General features: G+C 36.3%; 1 protein-coding gene across 7 annotated transcripts in view; it reads left to right on the top strand.

Moving 5' to 3' along the window:
• The window catches only part of HS2ST1 (heparan sulfate 2-O-sulfotransferase 1), a 188,368-nt gene that overhangs the window by 46,604 nt on the left and 123,970 nt on the right, over positions 1 to 17,794 (top strand). Inside the window, exon 2 of one of the 7 annotated variants that reach the window (XM_059885101.1) lies at positions 7,125 to 7,229. The exons of the other annotated variants lie outside the window; for them this stretch is intronic. The gene's annotated coding sequence lies outside the window, so the exon portion shown is untranslated. The remainder of the gene's footprint in view (positions 1 to 7,124; positions 7,230 to 17,794) is intronic. 7 annotated transcript variants of the gene reach the window in all.

The following is a 17,794-nucleotide window of genomic DNA, read 5'->3' as shown; positions in this document are numbered from 1 at the left end:
ATGTCATCTGCAAAACATAAACAGTTTTCCTTCTTCATTTCCAATTTTCCTGCTTAATTGCTGTGGCTGACACTTCCGGATTTATGTTGAATAAAAGTGACAGGAGTGGCCATCCTTGTTCTCAGTCTTAGAGGAAATGCTTTCAGCATTTCACCATTGAGCATGAAAGTAGCTGTGAGTTTGTCGTATATGGCTTTTATTATGTTGAGGTTACTTTGTTGAGAATTTTTATCATGAATGGATGGTGAATTTTGTCAAAAGCTTTTTTGTACCTGTTGAGATGATAATATGAATTTTATTCTTTACCTTGTTAATGTGGTATATATCGCATTGAATGATTTGAGGGTGTTGAGCCATTCTTACATCCCTGAAACAAATCCCGCTGGATCATGGTATATGATTCTTTTACTGTATTGTTGAATTTGGTTTGCTAATATTATATTGAGAGTTTTTGCTTCTGTGTTTATCAGTGATATTGGCCTGTAATTTCCCTTTCTCATGGTGTCTTTGTCTGGTTTTGATATCAGGGTAATGCTGACCTTTGAAAATGAGGTGGTAAACATTCATTCCTCTTCCATTTTTAGGGAATAATTTAAGAAGGATACATATTAACTCTTCTTTAGTGTTTGGTAGAGTTCACCTGTGGACTGCCTGGTCCTGAACTTTTTTGTTGGGAATTTTTAAATTACTCATTACTCAGTTTCATTGCTGGTAATTGATTTATTCAGGTTATATATATATATATATTTTTTTTTTTCTTTTTTAAATGATTCAGTCTTGGAAGATTGTCTGTTTCTATACATTTATCCATTTCTTTAGGTTGTCCAGTTCATTGGGATATGACTGTGACTAGCAGTCTCTTACGAGTTTTTGTATTTCTGTGGTATCAGTTGTAACTTCTCCTCTTTCACTTCTGATTTTGTTTGGATCCTTCTTTTCTCACCTGGGGAGCTGGGGCGTGTTGCATCCAACACTGGAGCTCTACAGTTTCATTGATGTGGCGAGATAGTGCTACATCACTACAGGGAGTATTTCCACACACCCCCTCCACCCCCCAACCTCTCCAGCTGAAGCTTTTAGATTTGAAAAACTACTTTTCTTCTCATACAGTCTTGGCACCTTTTAAAACTGCTATTTCACTGTGTTTCGGGGCATGAGAGCCTTTTAAGGGGAGAGTTTCAGTTTCCTATAGCACTTTGGGACCCTGGATGTCAGCATCTGGTTTTCTAAGCCAGACATTTTAGAAGTTTGTCTATCTGGTATAGATCCCAGCAATTGGGGTGCCTGATGTGGTGTGCCAACCCTTCACCTCTCCGGGGGAAGTGCCCACCTAATGAGATCCCTTATTGCTGTGTGTAGCCACAGATGAAAGGGTTTTGGCAAGAGTGTTTCTGTGCTGCTCTTACCCATCTTGATGTGGTCCTCTCTATCCTTTCTTGTAGCATAGGTGTTCATCTAGTTCTCAATTTCTTTTCATAGAGTATCAATCCATATGTATGTACTCAGTCACTTCAGTCGTGTCTGACTCTTTGTGACCCTGTAGACTGTAGCCTGCCAGGCTTCTCTGTCCATGGGGATTCTCCAAGTAAGAATAGTGAAGTGAGTTGTCATGCCCTTCTCCCCCAGATCTTCCCGACCCAGGGATCGAACCCACGTCTCTTATGTCTCCTGCTTTGGCAGGCAGGCTCTTTACCACTAGCGCCACTTGGTTATGTGTGTAGGAGGAAGTAAGTTCAGGCTGTTCCCACGTCACCATCTTGAACCCCCAGTCTGTTGCTTTTATTGTTACATGGTTAGTAGGAGAGATATGAATAGTAATATCTTAATATATAGAGGATGAGAAACTCTACCGTGTGCTTAAAGCTGCTTTTTACTTTCACACTAGAACCCCTTTGGAATGCCATATATTTGTAGTATTACCGATAGTGTTTGTAAAGTACTAAATGAACTAAATAGCTAAGGTTCTGTGAGTCTGGGTCATATTTTAATAGATTCCCTTAATCTCAGTCTCATTGCAAAAAGAATTGTATGCATTCTTCAGTGATACAGTAAGATAATGTAAAAAGGAAATTTGGGTAACTGGAGCATAAAGAATATAAGTAGTTATAAGGATGAAATGAATATTCAAAAATGTATGCCGTGATATGCAACCTTAAAAGACTCAGAAAAAAGAATTAAAAGCCCCGAGTTTCCTAATGGCCAATGAAAAGAGGGATTAATGTTTAAAGAGAAGTGGTGGTTTTCTTTTTTACCAAAAAATACTTAAGGGTCTTAAATAGTTGAGATGAGTGCCTAAATTATAACAGCTACTTGTTCTGTAGAAGAGGATTATGAAATCACGCATTGCTAAATGTCATAAGTTTTGTAGTTTCAGTTTTTTAAAAATTGGGGTATAGTTGTTTTATACTGTTGTGTCAGTTTCTGCTGTAGAACAAAGTGAATAAATCATATGTATACATATCTCCAGGCTTCCCTTCATCTGGTAAAGCATCTGCCTGCAATGCAGGAGACCCCGGTTTGATTCCTGGGTTGGGAAGAAGGGATAGGCTACCCACTCCAGTGTTCTTGGGCTTCCCTGGTGGCTCAGGAGGTAAAGAATCCGCCTGCAATGTGAGAGACCTGGGTTTGATCCCTGGTTTGGGAAGATCCCCTGGAGGAGGGCATGGCCACCCACTCCAGTATTCTTACCTTGAGAATCCCCAAGGACAGAGGAGCCTGGTGGGCTGCAGTCTATGGGTTGCAGAGAGTTGAACAACACTGTGTGACTAAGCATAGCACAGCATACATATATCCATGCTTCCCTTGGTTCTAGTGGTAAGCAATCTACCTGCTAATACAGGAGACAAGAGATGCGGATTTGAGCCCTGAGAGGGCATGGTAACTTACTCCACTATTCTTTGCCTGCAGAGTCTTATGCACAGAGGAGCCTGATGGGCTACGGTCCATAGGGTCACAAAGAGTCAGACAAGAAGCTACTGAGCATGCACATACATATATCCCCTCTTTTTTGGATTTCCTTCCCATTTAGGTCACCACAGAGCTTTGAAGAGTTCTCTGTGGTATACAGTAAGTTCTTATTAGCTATTTGTCTTATACACAATGGTGTATATATGTCAATCCAATCTCCCAGTTCATCCCACTGTGCCCTTCCACTTGGTATCCATAAGTTTGTTCTCTATGTCTGTGTCTCTGTGTCTGCTTTGCAAATAAGATCATCTATTAGTATATGTAGTTTCACTTTTAAAATGAAGATATATTTTTTATTGTGGGTCGCTCTGACATCTCATATTGGTTCTTTATGTTATGCTGTCCAATATTGTTTTTAAGCTACTTGTTTTATGCTAAACCTATTGTGTTTTTGTGAATACCAAAACCATCTCCCATGATTCACACTGTTTTTCAGTTCAGTTGGGGTTGTTATTGTTGAAGATGGAGGCTTCAAGAGACTGTTCTAACTTGTGCCTTCTTATTTTGGAGAATTTCCTTCTGCTTGCCAATGACTGTAATCTTAGCCTCTTTATCCATTGTGTGGTCTGTGCTAGGTACTCCTTTAACATTTTCAGGCTTTTTCTTGTTCTTTCAGCTCACTCTGTTTGCTGGCTTATCTCTGCTTGACTCCTTACTGCTCAGCAGTTCCCACTTGAGGCATGGCATTTCTCCCTGAACCTGTGAATCTCCCAGGGGTCTTTCCCTGAGGAAGGCGCCTTAGTACCTAGTTTAACATCTGTGGCTTTCCAAAATAGCTCCTTACTGCCCTCTTCTGGCTGTGGCTTTTGTTTATCATTGAGCGTGTTTTAGTTTTTAATCCTTAGAATTTTAGCAATATTTTAGATAGATTAGTGGTTCTCAAGATTAGTTGCACATTAGAATCACTTTGGAAAGTTTTTAGAAAAAAGTACCAGTTCCTGGGCTTCACTTGTGAAGATTTTGGTTTAATTGATTTTGAGGGTGTGTTTGGCAGGGCTGGGTGTTGGTGTTTCTGGATTTTGTTTCTAATTCTTTAAATCAGTCATTTTTGGCACCAGGGACTGATTTTGTGGAAGACAATTTTTCCACAGACTGAGATGGGGTTTAGGGATGGTGTGGATGGTTTCTAGATGATTCAAGTGCATACATTTATTTTACTACCACTGATGTGACAGGAAGCGGAGCTCAGGTGGTAATGTGAGCAATAGGCAGTGGCTGTAAATACAGATGAAACACCTCCTGCTGTGCAGCCCAGTTCCTAAGAAGCCACGGACTTGTACCAATCTGTGACCTGGAAGTTGTGAACCCTTGCTTCCGATGATTAAAATCTCTGGCTAGTCATTAAAATCTAACCACTGGAATAGATGCCCCTTGGAATCCTGTATAACTTGAACTACTTAGATATAGTCCTTATGTTTTTAGGTATCATAGTGGTTTAAAGAATTTAAATTGAGGAATGTAGGACTTCAGAAGAGGCATGGTTTAGATAAGGATATGATGTGGATAAGACTTTATAAAATATAAGATCTGTATAATATCTCCTAATACTAGAAGAAGTTTTGGAGTGTACTCTATTCTATCATTTTCCTGCTTTAAGATTCATATCTCAATTTTCACTTCCTTTTTTCTGTCTCAGGGGTTCAGCCTGAGGCTTCTGTCTAGATTTGGCCATTGGAAGATTCATACTAATAAGTGTGGGGGGAACCCTTGTACTTCTTAGTTGGGTTAGAAACCTAATGGGAAATATGTATTTATCACGACTTCTTAAATGAAACTTGTTGTTAAATACCAGTTGTAATTAGCATCTTATTAATAATGTCTTCTCCAGTAATTACATTGTTAAGAATACTTTTGGTATCTCTTCTGTTTCACATTTCAGCCCATGGTATAAATTTCTGTTATCTGTTAAATCTCTATTACTAAACTTAAATGTGGGTTATTTTTAAAAATAATAGAATGTATTTAATTTTTTAGGGATTTAGGATTAGCACTCTAGTGTAAAAGGGAGTTATTTGAATAAGAACCTCTTTTTTTTCCAGAGGAAGATTATAGTAAAATTTATTGGTTTATTTGTTAAAGCATACACTGAGAATTTATCTAATTGATTCTTTTGATTTTTTTTTTTTTTTAAACCATTAGGGTTCTTGAAAATCCAATACTAGAGCTAACATTTTACTGTTAGCTAACACTTGTGACATTTGCTAAGTTTGTTAATATGATTATAGTTCTTAATTTAATCCTCAAATAAGTTTTAGGATCTTCAGGTTTTTTTTAAGTGGCATATTAACTAGCTCTTCAATATGTGACCATTTTACTGTGTTTCTTTTGCTGTGGGATTCATTTATTCAGATGTAACCTTTGCATGATACCCAAAGCAAATATATGCATTTGGTAGCAGAGTTTGTGAAGTCCTGGCAAAACAGTGGATTTGAATGGTTTTGGCTTAGGTCATCTACAGCTTACCTGTTTCTTTTGTCTTTGAAACATATGTGGTTTCTCTGACTGTTTCTGTGGGTTGTTTAAATGTCTTTGATGTCTTTGGTTTGTTTTAAAAAAAAAAAAGCAAAACTCAAACATTATGCTGCTATATTTTAAGATTTAAGAAATCATATATTTGGAAATTTAGTTTCAACGGTGTTAAAAATAAGTGTAAACTAATTTTAATCTCTTCATTGCATAGAGGCATGAATATGAAATCATTAGTACCATTCAGCTGAATAGTGTAGAAAAATGGGTTTTTTGATGAAGAAATTGAATAAAGATATTATCATCAAATTTCTCTTTGTATCAGTTTCACATAAGTAAGTATATTCAAAATATATGATTTTTTGAATATGTATATCCTTTAGGTAGGAATGTCTATTTTTCATGGTTGCTGACAGGAAGTGCTAAAAAATTCAGGTAAATTATCTCCTCCTCCAGACCCTCATTATTTAAAGTTCTGGTTCTCAACCTTGGTTCCACCTAGGATTACCTGAGAAATTGACAAAAATATTATCCCTAAGCCCCATTCTCAGAGATTCTGATTTAACTGGACTAGGCTAAGGATGACGTTTAAACTAGAATTCTGGGGTTGGGAACTGGGCGTTGGTATTTTTAAAAGCTTTCCAGGGGCTTTGTTGTAAAGAGTCTGCCTGCCAATGCAGGAGACAAGGGTTCAGTCCCTGGTCTGGGAAGATTCCCACATTCCGCTTAGCAGCTGGGCCTGTGTGCTGCAGCTGTTGAGCCTGCGCTCTAGAGCCTGGGAACCGCAGCTCCTGAGCCCATGCATCCTAGGGCTGCTGACGCTCCACAGCAGGAGAAGCCATCACATGAGCAGTGCATGGCAACTAGAGAGTGACCCTTGTTTGCTGTAACTAGAGAAGAGCCCACGTACCAAGGAAGACCCAGCACAGCCAAAAATAAATAAATGAAAAATTATTAAAATAAAAAAGCTTTCTAGATGATTTTTAATATTCAGCCAAGATTAAGAACTATTGACTTAACAGTTGTTAAGAAATTTGTTGATCATATTAGAGTTCTATGAAAGATCTCTGTATATTATTTTTCTTTGTTTTGAGTGAACATTTGGAATCGATGTTTCAGGTAAAGATTAAAAACAAAGCACAAGCTCTCCAGAGTATTGACTTTGTAGTCCAATCCAGTTAAGATAGTAACCTAATTTTTTTGCAGTTAGTCTCATGGCCTAGTGGGAGTTTTGGTCCTGGAATCACATGGGCTTAAATCTTGGTTCCTTCCCTTTCTAGACATTTGATTTAGGGTAAAATATTTTATCACTTCATCTCTAAAATGGAGAAAAAACTACCTCCATTATGGAGTTATGGATTAAATGAATTGACATATGTGAATCACTTAAAACAGTGCCTGGAACTTAGTAAGCATTTGAAAATTATTAGCCATGGTGATTGTGATGGTATTGATGGTGATAATTATTAGTTTTTATTACAGTTTTAACTATTAATCATCCTCTATTTTTAGACATTATTTCCAAGTTTTAAAAATTATAAATAATGCTGATAACTGTTTTCATAATTTTTTTATTTAATTGAATTATAGTTGATTTACAACATTGTGCCAATCTGCTGTACAGCAAAGTGACTCAGTTATACACATATATCCATTCTTTTTAAATATTCCTCTCATTATGGTTTACACAGGATATTGAATATAGTTCCCTGTGCTGTACACTAAGACTTTGTTGTCTGCATCTACCAGACTACCAGTCCATCCCGCTGTCTTCATCTTCCCCTTGGCAACCACAGGTCTGTTCTTTGTGTTCATGAGTCTCTCTCTGTTTTACAGATAGGTTCATTTGTGCCATATTTTAGACTCCACATATAAGTAATACCATATGATATTTGTCTTTCTCTCTCTGACTTCGTTTAGTATGATAATCTCTAGCATCCATGTTGCTGCAATTGGCATTTTTTTCTTTTTTATGACTGAGTAGTATTTGGACAGAGGAGTCTGGTGGGCTACAGTCTAAGGGATCACAAAGAGTTGGACACGACTGAATGACTAACAGTAAAAGTATTCTATTGTATATATGTACCACATCTTTATCCATTCATCTGTTGATGGACATTTAGGTTATTTCCACATGGCTATTGTGAACAGTGCTGCTATGAACATAGGGGTGCATGTATCTTTGTGAATTATAGTTTTGTCTGGATATATTCCCAGGAGTGGGGTTGCTGTATCATATGGTAATTCTATTTTTCTTTTCTGAGGAACCTCCATACTGTTTTCCATAGTGGCTGTACCAATTTATATTCCTACCAACATTGTAAGAGGGTTCTCTTTTCTCCATGCCTTCTCCAACATTTGTTATGTGTAGACTTTTTAGCGATGGCCATTCTGACCAGTGTGAGATGGCACCTCATTGTAGTTTTGATTTGCATTTCTCTAATAATTAGTGATGTTGAGCATCTTTTCTTGTGCCTACTGGTCATCTGTATGTCTTCTATGGAGAAATGTCTATTAAGGTCTTCTGCCCATTTTTTAATTTGCTTTTTGTTGTTGTTGTTTAGTTGTGTGAGCTGTTTGTATATTTTGGAGATTAAGCCCTTGTCTGTTGCATCATTTGCAAATATTTTCTCCCATTCTCTAGGTTATCTTCATTTTTTAATGGCTTTCTTCACTGTGCAAAATCTTCTAAGTTTGATTATGTCCCATTTATTTATTTTTGTATTTCTATTGCCTTGGGAAACTGACCTAAGAAAACATTGAAAAGATTTATATTAGAGAATGTTTTCCCTATGCTCTGTTAAGTCTTTAAGCCATTTTCAGTTTATTTTTGTGCATGCTATCAGTGTTCTCACTTCATTGATTTACATGCAGCTGTCCAGCTTTACCAGCACCACTTGCTGAAGAGAGGTTTTCTCATTTTATAGTCTTGCCTGCTTTGTCAGTTTGGATACCTTTTATTTTTTTCTTGTCTAATTGCTGGGGCTAGGACTTCTAATATGAAAAAGTGGTTAGGCGTGGGCATCCTTGTCTTTTTCCAGATTTTATTAGTTTTTCATTGTGGAGTATTATATTGGCTGTGGGTTTATCATAAATGGCTTTTGTTATGTTGAGATATGTTCCCTCTATTCCTACTTTTGTCATGAACAGATGTTGAATTTTGTTAAGTGCTTTTTCTACATCTTTTGAGATGATCATATGGTTTTTGACTTTTGTTAATGTGGTGTATTACATTGACTGATTTGTGTATGTTGAACAATCCTTGTGAACCTGAGATGAATTCCACTTGGTCGTGGTGTATGATCTTTTTAAAAACATGTTGTTGGATTTGGTTTGCTAATATTTTGTTGAGAATTTTTGCGTCTATATTCATCGTAGATACTGGTCTGTAGTTTTTTGTACGTGTGGTGTGTTTATCTGGTTTTGGTATCAGGTGATGGTGGCTTCATAGAATGTTTTGAAGAATGCTCCCTTCTTTTCAGTCTTTTGAAAGAGTTTAAGAAGAATTGGTGTAAGTTCTTTGGATGCTTGGTAAAATTTGGCAAATTTTTTTTTGTGGAGCCATCTGGTCCTAGATTTTTGTTTGTAGAAAGTTTTTTGTTGTTGTTACAGATTCTACTTCATTTCTAGTGATCAGTCTGTTTAAACTATCTGTTGTTTCTTCATTTAATTTCAGTGGATTGTAATGTTTCTAGAAAATTGTCCATTTCTTCTAGGTTGTCAAATTTGTTGGCATATAATCATTCATAGCATTCTTTTTTGTTTTTTGTTTTTGCATTTCTGAGGTATCTGAGATTTCTTCTTTTTATTTCTTATTTTTTTAATTTGGGTTCTCACTTTTCTTCTTGGTGAGCCTTGTGATAGTTTTGCCAATTTTGCATACCCTTTCAAAGAACCAGCTCTTGGTTTTGTTGATTTTTTCTGTTTTTTTAAAATCTCTTAATTATTTCTTCCCTGATCTTTAGTATTTCATTCATTCTGCTGACTTCAGGTCTTGTTTGTTTTTCTGTTTCTAATTCTTTTAGGTGATAACTTAGGTTGTTTACTTGAGATTTTTCTTGTGGTTTGGTGATGAAAGCCTATATCACTGTGAATTTCCCTCCAAGAACTGCTTTTACTGTGTCCCATAGATTTTGTATGGCTGTGTTTTCATTGTTGTTTGACTCAAGGTATTTTTTCATTTCTTTTTTGATTTCCCTGTTGACTTACTGGTTTTTTAGTGGCATGTTATTTAGTTTCCATGTTTTTCTTGTTTCTTTTCCTGTGGTTGGTTTCTAGTTTCATGCCACTGTGGTCAGAGATGCTTGAAATAATTTCTGTACTCTTAAATTTGTTGAGGTTAGTTTTGTGCCCTAGGATGTGGTCAATCCTAGAGAATATTCCATCTGCATTTGAAAAGAATGCATGTTCTGCCTTTTTTTTTTGAATATAGAGTCCTAAAAACATCAATTAAGTCTAACTGTTCTGTTGTATCATTTAGGACCCCTGTTGCCTTATTGATTCTCTGTCTGGAAGATCTGTCCATTGATAGGAGTGGAGTGTTAAGGTCTCCTGCTATTTTTTTCTCTTTTTGTCTATTAGTATTTATTTTATGTATTTGAGTGCTCCTGTATTAGGTACATATCGGTTGATGGGTATAAAATATTTTTCTTGTATCGATCCTTTAACATTTGTTTCCTTTTTTTATCTTTCTCTATATCCTTTGCTTTATCGTCATAAATTTTTATAAAATTTCTCTAATTCCTTGAAGTAGTATTAACTCATTAATCTTATTAGATAAATTAGGGTTGGGAGTAAACATTAAAAGGAATTTCTGAGAACTCTCATGAAAATTATCTTGTTAAGTTGATGTGGTTATTTTTATTCCAGGTTTGAGCTTTATATGGGGACAACTAATTGGTCCTTAGAAAAATATAACAACAGTGTCTTTTTATAATATAAAAAATTGCAGTTATTTTGAAAGTGAAGGTGTTAGTTGCTCAGTCATGTCCAACTCTTTTGACACCATGGACTGTAGCCTACCAGGCTCCTCAGTCCATGGAATTCTCTAGGCAGAAATACTGGAATGTGTAGCATTTCCTTTCTCCAGGGGTTCTTCCCTACTCAGCAATCAAACCCAGGTCTCCTGTATCACAGGCAGATTCTTTATTTACCATCTGAGCCACCAGAGAAGCCCTTACTTTATCTACCAATTAAAAAACAAAAAAAATCACTAGTCTGTATTAAAGAGCTGGTGCCAAACGTAGTTCCAGGCCTTTTGCTTGTGTTATTACGTTGATATTTACAACGAATCTAAGAAGTGTTTATAGATGAAGAAACTAAGGTATAGAGAAGTGAAATAATTTTCTCCAGATTATACAGCTGATACAAGGTCAACCAGGACCTAAAGGTCAATTTGATTTCATATTTTGTACTCCAGAATCACAAGTATAAAGGGGATTTTTCTTACTTAACTCACAACAATTTATTTTGATCTATGAGATTTTTGTCTTAAAAGCCTGTTCGTAAACACAGTTACATTAATCTGTTAGATTTACAATTGTCTTTCAGCTTTAAAATTTTCTTTAATTCTATATCCAGTTACAAGTATCTAGTTAGGTTCCTCTGAGATCTTAAGTAGGATTTCTTTTAAGAATGAATTTTCTTTCTGAAGGAAACCTCTTAATTTGTCTGATGGAGCCCATTTCTCTAATTCTAACTTGCTGTAGAAGCTTTATAAACAATTGTGTATGTGTACAAAGATTGCAGGTTGAGGGAATGTTGCAGCTGCAACTCATTCCTTCTCAGTTAATTTCATATAATTCTTTTCAATTCCAAGGTTGAGATGATTTAATGGTGTTTTTTCTAAAGGTTAGATTGTCATAATAGTGTTATATTTTAAAACATTAAAAACAAGTAGATTAATTATATAGGTATTATCAAAATTTAGAATTATGATCAGATGAAGTAGAGGAGCTAATTTTATAAATTTATAAACATAATCTGGTAAATTTTTCTTTGTTTAGTTGGCTTTTGATTTTTAGCTCTAACAGTTATTAAACCTGTTTACTAACAAGACTGACAGATAAAATCTTTTAATTAAGAGTATTTAGTTATGGGTATATAATATATAGGAAAGGAAATATAATCAATACTATTGTAATTTGTGTGGTGACAGGTAACTAGACTTACCTTAGTGATCATTTTGTAATGTATAAAAATACTGAATCACTGTGTTGTACACCTGAATCTAATATAATATTGTAAGTCAGTCTTTATTTTTAAGAAAAGATAAGTCAGAAAAAGAGAGTGTGTTTAAAGAGACAACAATAACATTTTATAATAGAATGATTAAGTCTTGTTTAGGTAATTTGTTCTACCAATGGACATTTTATAATTAATAATGGATTAATGTAGAATTATATCAATCATATTTATGATTAATACAATTTCCTGTGTAAGCAGTCTAAATACTGAGAAGAAGTTGAAAGAAATATAGGTCAATTAAGTGCCATTTAGTATTTACATGTTTCTCTTTTATGGAAAAGATCCTAACAGAGCTTCCCTGGGTCACTTGATTGATTGATGAGTAGATTCCTGATGTAAACTTGGCTAATTGCATTTTCTTACTCAGGGATTACTTATAAAACTAACTTTATTCATTCATTTAGTCAGCAAAAGTTTATTGAGGGCCCATTATACGACACACATTGTTTTAAGTGCTAGAGATAAAGTGGTAGAAAACCTGTTCCTGTCTTCCTGAAACAGATTGTGGCTTGACATAGAGATGGCGGCATCCAAGAGGGAAGGCCCGTAGGCTACTAAATTCTACAGAGCTGCCCTGGATCTAACATGCTAAAGCCTGATGATTTAATTCTTCAGTTCTGGGCACTACTCCAGTCTCCTTCCAGCTTTCCTATAAAGCTGACTGACTGCCTCTCTCCCAATCTTATTTTCAATTTCTTCAGATTGTTTTGTTTTTAATCAAAAGAGCTTAACTAATACATAGACCAGGTGAGGTTTATGATAGAATCAACTTTGGTCAGATGTCTGCTCCTAGACCCACCAGATGCCTAGCCATAAAGGGGCGGGATTTTAATACAAATGGTAGCTTCTTTACAGTTTCAACCTAGGGAAATGGGCATTTCATAGCAGGAAGTTTGCACTGTTTTGTTCTCTGTAGACAAAGCAATGTCTCTAACAGTGTATATCTATCATAGATGTGCTTGGCTGTGATTTCCAAATTTTATTCCATGTTTTTATTAAGAACTTGTGGAATTTGTGCAAAGAGAAGATCTAGTACTTACTAGTCTGAGGTTGAATTGTTTGTTCTTGAGAGACTAAAAAGACAAAAATATTCTGATCTTAAGATATGAAAACTATACTTTTCAGAGTAACTGATTTTGTGTTTTGGACTAATTCTTTCAAAATTTTGGGCTTCAACTTTTTGTATTTGTCATAGCTCACTATTATATCACAAATAGTTTGAGGGTAGTCACTGTCACTACAATACATGCTATCTTACATAGAGATGATGTTCAGTAAATCTTTCCATGATTTGAGTTGAACAAAAATTGGCCATATATATTATAGTTTCATTATAGGTTTGGTTTAAATGTATTCATTATTGTAAGATTATGAAGTATGTTGAACTGTGATCATTATTGAGGCTTCAAAGAACAAAAGAGCTTTCTTTATGTGGGGTCTTAAGAATTGGGTTTTGAGACATGGATTTGGGCAAAACCAAAAGTGTATTCTGAGAAGAACAAAGAATTGGGCTTATAAAGACAAAACCCCTAAGTTTGTTGAAGTTGCCTGATGAGATTTTTGATTGACTGTGATGCAAGTCAGGGAATATTTGTCCTTAAGGAATCATGATGAGTTATTTTGGGTTAGGGATCTGATAAGTAGACAGGCTGTCATGAGTTATTTTAGAGTGAGGGTCTGGTGAATATCTTGAGGACAGTGAATGTTTAAAGATCAGATTCTGTCCAGACTGAGATGTGCATAATAACCCACACTTGCTCATTGCCTCCTAGCTCCATTGTAGAGAGCTCTCTTGGCAGTATCCATCCCATTTTTTATGTTCCTTTCACAAATTGCAGGAAAATATTCAAGGTCCCTCCTTTGTTAACTTTTTGTTTTAAAATTATTTCAGACTTAGAGAAAAGTTGCAAAAATAGTGGCAGAGTTTCTATGTGTCACCAACTTCATCTGATATAAACATTTTGCATAAGGATTGTACAGTTATCAAAATTAGGAAATTAACCTTGGCACAGTATTGTTAACTAAATAAACTATAGGCCTTATTTGAATTTCACTTGTTTTTCCACTAGTGCCCTTTTTCAGATCAGGATCCAATTCAGGATCCCACACTGGATTTATCTGTTATTTCATCTTTATTATCCTGCAGTCTGCAATAGTTACTCAGATTTTCTTTGTCTTTCATGACCTCGATTTAGTTTGTCCAGTGTTTTCTCATGACTTACTGTTGTTGTTCAGTGGCTAAGTCTTGTCCGACTCTTTGCAACCCCATGGACTGTAGCTTGCCAGGCTCCTCCCACTTCCACTGTTTTCTGGAGTTTGCTCAAATTCATGTCCATTGAGTTGGTGATGCTATTTACCATCTCATCCTCTGCCTCCCTCTTCACCTGCCTTCAGTCTTTCCCAGCATAAGGGTCTTTTCCAGTGACTCAGCTCTTCGCATCAGGTTGCCAAAGAATTGGAGCTTCAGCATCAGTCCTTCCAATGAATATTCAGAGTTGATTTCCTTTGGGTTTGACTGGTTTGATCTCCTTGCTGTCCAAGGGACTCTTAGGAGTCTTCTGCAGAACCACAATTCGAAAGCATCAATTCTTAATGGTCCAACTCTCACATCCATACGTGACTACTGGAAAAACCATAGCTTTGACTATACACATCATTGTTGGCAAAGTGATGTCTCTGCTTTTTAATATTCTCTCTAGGTTTGTCATAGCTTTCCTTCTAAGGATCAAGTGTCTTTTAATTTCGTGGCTGCAGTCATTGTCTGCAGTGATTTTGGAGCCCCCAAAAATAAAATTTGTCACTGCTTCTACTTTTCCCCTTCTATTTGCCATGAAGTGATGGGGCTGGATGCTGTGATCTTTATTTTTTTAATGTTGAGTTTCAAGCCAGTTTTTCTCATGATTAGACTAAAGTTATTTATTTTCCAAGAATCCAGAAATGATGTGTGCCTTTTATCTTGGTATTCATGAAGTTAGTATGTCTTATTTACTGACCAAAATGATGTGTGTCTTTTACCATGGTGTGTGCTTTTTATCGCGGTGTTCGTGAAGGCAGTATATCTTTCTTACTAGTAATGTCCATCTTGATCCTTTGGTTACAGTGGTTTCTGCTGTGTTTCTCCACTGGAAAGTTACTGTCTCTCCCATTGTTGTTAATAAATTTCTTGGGAGCTACTTAAATAACCTCCAAGGACTCTTTATCTTTCTCTTTTCCCTTTAAACAGTGATTGAGACCTGCTGCTTTATCATTCAAAATGGACCTTTGTTTTTCTTGAGTCTCAAGTTCACGTCAGTTTCCTTTGATTCATTTTTCTGAGGCGAGCTATGCAAAAATGCTAGGGATGCAAAAACGAAGACAATTGATTTCACATCCTCAATTTGAATCTTGGAGTTGTGTGAAACTGTACAAGGTGCTCAACTTCACTGAGCCACATATTATCTCACAGAATTAATAATGGGAATAAATATGAAATTCTAGAAAAGGCAAAACTAAATTGTACTGATAGTGTATAGAGTGCTTGGGGCCATGAGTGAGAAATTGATCTCAGAGTGGACTGAGGAAGCTTTTTAAAATAAGGAAATATGTTATATCTTAATTACTTTTCCAAAACTCATCCTACTTTACATTTTTCTTAAGTGGATTACAAGTCCTTAGGATCTTCTTTGGTTTTCTTTGACTTCAAAGCCTTTGGTTTTCTTAGAATCTTTCAAGTTGGTTATTCAGTGGGAGTATTATTGATTATGAGGTTAAATTGACTGAAATAAACTTCTTGAGACTCTTTGAGCACAGAATTTTATCCTTCCCTTTGCAACTCCAGAACTGCCTGGATCCTGACAAGTTCCCAGAACTTCTTATTTGGTGATCTGTAGGTTTTTAAGATTGATTTTGTTGGTTTGCTGCTGCTGCTGCTGCTAAGTCGATTCAGTCGTGTCCAACCCTGTGCGACCTCATAGACGGCAGCCCACCAGGCTTCCCTGTCCCTGGGATTCTCCAGGCAAGAACACTGGAGTGGGTTGCCATTTCCTTCTCCAATACAAGAAAGTGAAAAGTGAAAGTGAAGTCGCTCATTCGTGCCCGACTCTTAGCGACCCCATGGACTGCAGCCTACCAGGCTCCTCCGTCCATGGAATTTTCCAAGCCAGAGTACTGGAGTGGGGTGCCATTGCCTTCTCCGTTTGTTGGTTTACCTCTGTGTATATGTGTGTATGTATGAAGTATATTTATTTATACACATATAAGGAGGCTGAGAGCTGAAGAATTGGTAACTTTTGAATTCGGGTGCTGGAGAAGACTCTTGAGAGTCCCTTGGACTGCAAGGAGATCAAACCAGTCAATCCTAAAGGAAATCAATCCTGAATGTTCATTGGAAGGACTGCTGCTGAAGCTGAGGCTCCAATACTTTGGCCACCTGATGCAAACAGCCAACTCATTGGAAAAGACCCTGATGCTGGGAAAGATTGAGGGTAGGTGGAGAAGGGGGTGACAACGGATGAGATGGTTGGATGGCATGACTAACTCAATGGACATATGTTTGAGCAAACTCCAGAAGATAGTGAAGGACAGGGAAGCCTGGTGTGCTGCAGTCCATGGAGTCACAAAGAATCAGACACAATTTAGCGACTGAACAACAAAGTGTTTATGTATGTGTGTATACACCTTACATTTAATTTATTCTCTCCCAGAGTACTTAAGGACTTTGATGGAGAAATTTTTACATGTGTATTTTAAAATTTTGTTGCTTTCCATGTAATTTAAAAATCATATCCTATGGAAAGGAGATGAATGTTTTGTAATTCTGGCTTTTCTTATTTTGTTACTAGGGAAGGAAGGAGTCCTTTTGGGATTGGTGGTGTTCAAAATGCTAATTAGCCATGTAGAAAAGGCAACTTGATTTTGTTTTTCCCAACTGAAGTAAACTTAGTTGGTAACTCTTCCCCTAGAAAGATCAAAGGCTGAAAGGATAAGCACAAGCAATGACATACAGTTTTTTAGATAGTAATACATTTAAATAGAAATTCCGAATCTATAATAAGCTACTAAATAATAGACTGCTTCAAGACAAGGACAGAGCTTTTGACTCACACTTGTAGTCAGTGTTTAATAAAAACTTTTTTGATGATATGAAGATGATCTTGAACTGTGCTGGATAAATTACAAATATGAATCTTAATCTGCTTAAATGTGAAGAAAAAATCAGGATTGGGTTTTTAACAGTTTTATCTGAGATTTAGGTTCATTTGTAAGTTACTGAATATTTTATACCTTCTGCCAAAATTGTGTTGTTTTTTAAATGTAACTTATGACAACAAGTCAGAGAAGGCAATGGCACCCCACTCCTGTACTCTTGTCTGGCAGATCCCATGGATGGAGGAGCCTGGTGGGTTGCAGTCCATGGGGTCACTAAGAGTTGGATTTGACTGAGCGACTTCACTTTCACTTTTCACTTTCATGCATTGGAGAAGGAAATGGCAACCCACTCCAGTGTTCTTGCCTGGAGAATCCCAGGGACAGGGGAGCCTGGTGGGCTGCCGTCTGTGGGGTCGCACAGAGTCAGACACAACTGAAGCGACTTGGCGGCAGCAGCAGCATAACAATAAGTAAATCTTTATGGAAGTATTATTGGTAGAAAAATCTTACAAATTTTGTTCCCAGGTTATATTTCTGTAGGAATGTTACTATTTTAGGGTATGACAAAAGGGCTAATAGATAAAAAATACCATGCTTCACTAGCTATTTCTACGGGCTGTATATTTTGATCAAATACTTCGGAGGATTTAAATAGCTCTCAGGAGATGTAGTTTGCAAACCCAAACTTAAAATGCCCTGTAAGATTTTTTGTGTTGTCCTGATTCTCTAGAATAAAACCGAAATACACTTATTAAAGACATGTTGAGATTAGACTCTAATTTAAATATCTGTATTTGAAACATCGTTTGGCATAATATGTTTTAAGCTTCTGTTTCTATTCAGTAACCAATAATTGTTATACATACTAAGTTGGAAATCCTCGTGGTGATAGATTTTGATTGAGAACTTGTCAGTCATTGTAGCAGCTGCTTTAGACCTCATTTATATTTAAATAGAAAGTGATCTGTTTAGAATTTTAAAAGTTGTT

Source organism: Bos taurus, chromosome 3, assembly GCF_002263795.3.
Source record: "Bos taurus isolate L1 Dominette 01449 registration number 42190680 breed Hereford chromosome 3, ARS-UCD2.0, whole genome shotgun sequence".
In the NCBI taxonomy this organism is placed as follows: Eukaryota; Metazoa; Chordata; class Mammalia; order Artiodactyla; family Bovidae; genus Bos; species Bos taurus.
This window is presented reverse-complemented; position numbering and strand designations above follow the sequence as displayed.